Source organism: Monodelphis domestica, chromosome 8, assembly GCF_027887165.1.
Source record: "Monodelphis domestica isolate mMonDom1 chromosome 8, mMonDom1.pri, whole genome shotgun sequence".
In the NCBI taxonomy this organism is placed as follows: domain Eukaryota; kingdom Metazoa; phylum Chordata; class Mammalia; order Didelphimorphia; family Didelphidae; genus Monodelphis; species Monodelphis domestica.
In genome coordinates, this window is record NC_077234.1 from 8,425,353 (window position 1) to 8,431,876 (window position 6,524).

At 42.5% G+C, this 6,524-nt stretch overlaps 1 protein-coding gene across 3 annotated transcripts in view; it reads right to left on the bottom strand.

Annotated features, from left to right (window-relative positions):
• Positions 1–5,773, bottom strand: part of TPRG1 (tumor protein p63 regulated 1) — a 170,938-nt gene extending 165,165 nt beyond the window's left edge. For 2 of the 3 annotated variants that reach the window (XM_001362693.3, XM_056808199.1), the window contains exon 1: positions 5,522–5,773. The gene's annotated coding sequence lies outside the window, so the exon portion shown is untranslated. The remainder of the gene's footprint in view (positions 1–5,521) is intronic. The other variant, XM_056808200.1, reaches the window with a different exon arrangement.
• Between the last annotated feature and the right edge of the window lie 751 nt (positions 5,774–6,524).

The following is a 6,524-nucleotide window of genomic DNA, read 5'->3' on the forward strand; positions in this document are numbered from 1 at the left end:
TCATTTTACAGATGAGGAAATTCAGGGTCTTTTAGATTAAATAACTCTACCACCATGGCAGTGAGCATTGGAGATGTCTTTAACCGAGGTATTTTTTCTTACAAATCAGGATAGATGGATCCTTGGATGACAAATATTCAGTCCATCCCCAGGCCATTATAGGAGACCTTTACAGTGTGGTCAGACCTGCCAGATACTGTGGTTCCAGTGGCACAGCCTTGGAGAGATCACACTATGGTCCTTTCCCCTCCACAAAGATGAATACATGAGGAACTTTGGTAGAGAATCTCTTAATTTTTTTTGTGCTGTCCTGGGACTGAACAAAAAATACACATATTGTTATGCTTTGTCTTTTTGTGTTTCTGTAAAAGGGTTGTGGTGGTGGTAATCATTTCCTCAAAATGATTTTATTTAAGCTGAGAGAGCAAGGGGGCATGTCCAATAATGTGCCAAATGTATCCTTTGGAAGCATTTAGACTCAGGGGCTGGGAGGCATGATTCAAGAAAAACACTCATAGTCAGCTGGGTAGGCTTGTGATTTGAAGGCCCCCATGGAATCCAGATTAACTGGGAGAGTCCACATGGCCTAATAGAACTATTGCTGGATTAGGAATCAAGAAGTTTGGAAAATGAACACTGATACCCCTGGCCATGAGCATGTCTTGAATTGAATTCCAATTTCCTCTCTTGCAAAACAGGATAATAAAACTGGTACTACCTATCTCCCATTTCTGGATTAATTCACTTCAATCTTAGAAACATTTTATTAACATTTAGCATGTGTAAGAAATTGTGTGTGTGTGTGTGTGTGTGTGTGCACATGCTTAAAGTCATATTACCTGTCTTCAAAGACCTTATCTTCTATTGTGAGGAATAGTGGAAAGGAAAACTAAAGCACTTTCTGGACTTTCTGCCACTGATTTGGAACAAACTGCAGTTAGAGTGTTAGAGAGAACATATTGACAAGACTGACAGTTGGTGGGGGAAGGGGCAACTGGGAGTGGCAGTTGGTCTTGTGATGAGCACTTCCTTCCTGGCGCTGGAACTGGAAGGAGGTCTTGCTCCCTGTTTCTGGATAGAAGTGCCTCTATTCCTGAATTTCCCAATTGTGTGCTCTCCCTGGATTCCTGTGATCGTGTCATTGACAAAAGGACTAAAGGAAGCAGTTTGAACTGTACGACCAGTCTTTAGGGGCATCAGCCCAAAGAGACAGGCCCACCAGCTCTGAAGGTTAGAACTTTTTTCCTCTTGCTATCTTCTGCTAAAGACTTTGAAATTAAGAAAGCTAGCACAGATATAGTATAGACAGGAATGAGAGAAACCCTCCACCAGTCAGTGAGACCTGGCCTCAGCTCAAAAGTGGAGAGAGACTCAAAAACCTCATCTAGGGAAATCCCTCTTCCCTATTCTCCAATACCTCTCCAATCCAAATTTGTTATCAAATTTTATCTTTATTTGAATATTGCAGTCAAAGTCAGATAAGAGGAATAACATTTCAGGGGACATAGAAGGAGCTGAACCTCAGGACAGCCATTCAACTATAAACTGTCCTTATTGGACCCCTGCTGGGCGATCTTGGTCTGGGGGCGGAGGCTTGTCCCTTAGGAGGATCCATGCTTACCTGCTCTGACGTATCTGCAACATCAATCTATAGAGAAAACATCCCCTCAGGCTCATTTCTCGGGAACCCTATTTTTTCAAAAATAGCTTCTCAGAAGGGGGCATCTCTCTCCTTTTACCTCACCGGCAGTCATATTCCCTCTCTCCCTTCAACTCCTCCATTCCCTGCTACAAACCCTTCCATATCCCCTGTTCTTCAATCCCACTAATTTTCCCAATATATATTACAATAGTCACCAAAAAGTAGCATACAGGGCAGAGCGAGATAGGACAACAGATGCTCTACAGATAAAGGACTCTAGAGAAATCCGAGATGGTAAAAAAGGATTTCCCCCCCTCGGGACTCAGTAGAAGCTTCATGGAGAAAGTTGTGTCTGTGCTGAGCTATGAAGGGATGGAAGAATTATAAATGGGAAAGTGAGTGCATTTCAAGCAAGGGAATTGGCATGTTCAAAGCCTAAACATAGACTGTTATTAGCTATCAAGACTACAGAGTCTATCCCATCTATAGATGAATATTAGACATCATATAGACATAGGACCAAAGAATTCTAGACATAGAATGGAAAAACTTTAAGGATCATCAGATTTAACTCGTTTATTTTACAGAGCAGCTGAATGCTAGTTGCCCAGTTTCACATGGGTAATAAAAGTAGCCAAGTTAGAATCTGAACTCAGGTCTTATGATGCTAAATCTGGGAGTTTTGATATTTTCCTATTCTCTCAGAGGGGCTTGGGCTTTGAAAGGAAAGCCTACAGGAAGTTAGAACTGTGAATTTTTGTTACTGTCATGACAGGTGCTTCATGTCTCTAATGGGAATGTAAAAACTAAGCAGCTTCAGGTCCACTGGCTTGAAGTTCAAATGTCTGGCATGCCCTCTGACTCCAAGCTCCTATGATTGTTCAAATCAGTGAGAATGTCCAAGGCAGGTGCTAGCATCAGCCTCCAGGCATGAGGAGGATGCCCCATGTCCTCATGCTCAGGGTTAGTTAACAAGTTCACCTTGAATTCACATGATCTGGGCTGTGATGCAGAATGGAGCTGGGATTTTGCTGGCATAGGGTACTTATTGGGTAAACTCCCTCGACCACCCAGGTCTTTCTTACAAATTTAAGGACACAGAGAGAATAGTTGACTTTCTAAGGGTCATGCCAGCAATGTGTGTTAGAGGTGGGACTTGATGGCATGCTTTTCTCAGCCCCTTTCCCCTCTCTCAGCCATGTTACTTGCCTAGGGCCAGTTCTACAGGGAAAAGAATCAAAGACCAAGAGTAACAAGGGATAAGAAGAAAGTAAAATGACTGGCCCAGAGTCCCTCAGATAGTGAGTAACAGTGCAGGGTCCTCTGACTCTAGAACCAAGGTGCCCTTTTCAATTCGTCATACTACTCCACTGATCATTGGGACCATAGTGCATAAGAAAGAGTTAAGTCAGTCTTGGAAGTCACTGGGCTGGAACAGAGAAACTAAGCTGGAACATTCTGGGGAACCAATACAAGCCTGGTAAACTGTGCATGGTAAAGCTCCCACCCCACCCAATGGGATCATTTAAGTCATAATCATCCTTCCCTCCACTTTAATGGAAGGTTCTCAAAGTATTTTCCTGTTACCCTCAACAAGCAAGTTGCCTTGGTATTATTACCCCATTTTACAGATGAGTCTCTGAAGGATTAGTGACTTGACTATGAGTTCAGTTCAGGAACGTATGAGGCAGGATGCATTTGGAAGCCTCCTTATTCCTAGGCTAATCCACTGGGCCACATGGCTTTCACAAGGATTTAATCAAATCAAAGAAGGATGTTATTCTCTCAATCCCTTGATGATTTTTTCAGATCGTGAGAACTCCCTCACCCAACCTGATCCCATTTCCTGAGCTGGAAGCCAGAAAGAACTGCCCATTTCCTATGTGCCATGTAAGCAGTGGCCTCACCCACCATAAGAAAATGCACTCAATAGACTGTTGGTGGGCAAGGCCAGCTTGGAGCTTACCTAAAATATAATTAGAACAAGAGTCTCATTCCCTCAATTTAATATGGCCAAGCCTCAAGAGATACTTTCAAGTTACTCAACAAAAATGCCCAGGTTTAATGTTCATTGATTGACAGACTGACAAATGAACAAACATTGATAAAGTGCCTTTGTGGCAGACCCAACTCAATAAATTCTAGTGGCAATTGGATGTTTAATGTTCTGAATCTCACCCACTCCCATCTTTCCAAGCTACTTAAACATCTTTCTCCCCCATGAGCTCAGTAGTCCCACTATCTTATGCTCATTTTTTTCTATTCCTGAAACAAGGTACTCTATCCTCTATCTCTTAGCCTTGGTAGATGTCCCCAGTGGATGGAATGAACTAACTCCCTGCTTACCTCCAATTTTTAGACACTCTGCTTTCCTTTAATATCCATGAGATCTCTATTTTTTGTTTTTATACCACTTTTCTGACTTTTGGGTGTCCCCCCACTTCTGGTCCTCCTGTCACACAAGATTACCTGGTATCAGATTTGCACCCATTTCCCACAGATCTCTACATGGACGGGTTGTCTACCCCATTAGAGCAAAATCAGCTTGAGGGCTGGGGATAGTTATTTTTGTATTTGTATCTTCCATACTTCCTTACGTAGTAGCTGGTAAATCAATATGTATTGACTGATGGATTGTTGAATGGTAACAATGAATTCATCAACCATTTAGGCACTGGATGAATCCACCAAAATGAGAAACACCCCCTTCTAGGGGATTACGGTGTACTCACCACATAAACCAGGGACTCATCCGCAAATACAAAGTATATAGAAAGGAATTTCAAGGGGAGAGATTAGGACCCGAGGGTTCAGGAAAGGAATATGGAGGAGGAGGTGGCCCATGAGCTGTGTTTAGAAGGAAGTTTGGAAATCTAAAAAGCAGGTACAAGGCAGCCAAACATTTTAGCTGTGGGGATTACCCTGTGGCAAGATCTGGGTCTGAAGGAATCAATATGGTGGAGGGCGAAGAGAAAATGGATGGTTTGTTTTTAACAGTCCTACCTGGAAGACCATGGTGTGAAAGAGCCCACACTGACCCAAAATGCAATGAGATCCCCCTGTGCCAAAAGCTACAGGGGCCTTTGCCAGTCTTTGATGAGTCCATGGAAGTGAATGTTAACACTGTCATCACACATAACAGGAGAGTCATTTAGAAAAGCTATGTGGATGTGTTAGCGAGTAGATGTACACACACACACACACACACACACACACACACACACACACACACACACACACCACGATGTATTCTTTTTCACAACTAAGGAGTATGCAACCTTTTTGGCAGAAAAAAAAATTGGTGACTAAAATTAGCATCCCCAGAAAAACCCCCGCAGTAACTGAGAAGGAGATTATCTTAAAAGTGTAAAACAATACAGATATAATGACAGCTCTCACAAGAGAGGAAATTAGGGGAGTCGATTTGGGAGAAGCTTGTGCAGGGATGGAATTTTCCTTCCTCCACAGTGGGATGAGAAATCAAATATCTCTCCCTATAACTATTAGCATTCAAGTTATTTTTTCAACATATACTCAACCCTTATGACATGATCAGTATGTGCTCAGAATGACAGATTCTTTTTCCATAACAGAATCCCAGAAGGGCTGATAAGATTGTATGTGTGTATATGAGTATCCTTATTTTTATATGAACATCCATGTCTGTACTAGCCTATCAGTGTTATTATCATCAACTCTCTCCAATTTAGAAGACATGAGATATAGAGTTGCCTCTAGTCAATGTCACAGTGATAAAGATGGAGCCAAAGACCATGAACTGCACACTTTGTCCCCTTGAGTCTTGATGCCCCATCTCTGTCCTTGTGCCTCTATTCAAGACCAATTCAGCAGTCCCAGAGATGAGTCAGTGAGCCTTACCTGTTAAGATGTTCTTCCTCTTGAAGCAATCCTTCTCGTGTTGGAGGTAGAATGCCTCTGGTGAACAGCTCTCTCTCTGTACACTCCACCCGTCCAAATGGAATGGCAGAGAGCTTCACCTTATGGCCAATAGGATGTGTCTTCTGACTCTCACCTTTTTTCCCAGTCTGAATCTGGGCTTTTTTCTCCCAGGGGTCCAAGATCCTCCTGAAGTTATCTGCTCTTCCAGCAATGAAAGTATTAAGACCAAAGAAATAGTTCACAAGGGTGGGACTGAACCGGTCAGACATCAGGAGCCTGCCTCTCTGGTTGGGCCACGCCTCTGTTGCGACACACCCCTTGGTCCTCTCCATCAGTATCGCTTGACTGGTTTTTCACTCAGCAATTCAGAATCATTAACAACTAATCAATCCATCAGGAAACATTTATTAGATTCCTACTATGGGCTAGAAATACACTGGGGTATTCAGACAAACACAAGCCAGTCCCTGGCCTCAAAGAGCTTTCAGTCTATCATGAGTACTAAAAGGTGAAAACAACTTTGATAGGGATGCGACCTCTCAGGATCAGATAGTTTAAACCCTCAGTGACAATTTCTTTTTTTTTTTTTAATGACAATTTCTAAAGGATGACTAGAAGAATTAAATACTGCAGTAAGTGGGCATATAGAAAAATTGCAGAAAAATGAAGGAAGTAGATGAAAGAGACAACCCACCATAAAAGTCTATCTATTCCTTGGGCTGGATATCCACTTTTTATACATTGACTGTATCCATTACAGAGATGGGAGAAGTGGGGAGGTATATGCATGGGTACCAGCCTGACTGTATGGTTAGCTTGCCTTTTGGGATGAAGAAACAACAAAGACAGCAACTTGTAAGGTTATATTGCTTTGGAGAGAGAGAGAGAGAGAGAGAGAGAGAGAGAGAGAGAGAGAGAGAGAGAGAGAGAGAGAGAGGCTGGTTAAGGATGAAGGAGCTCTGATGTCTGGTCTAGCTATGCT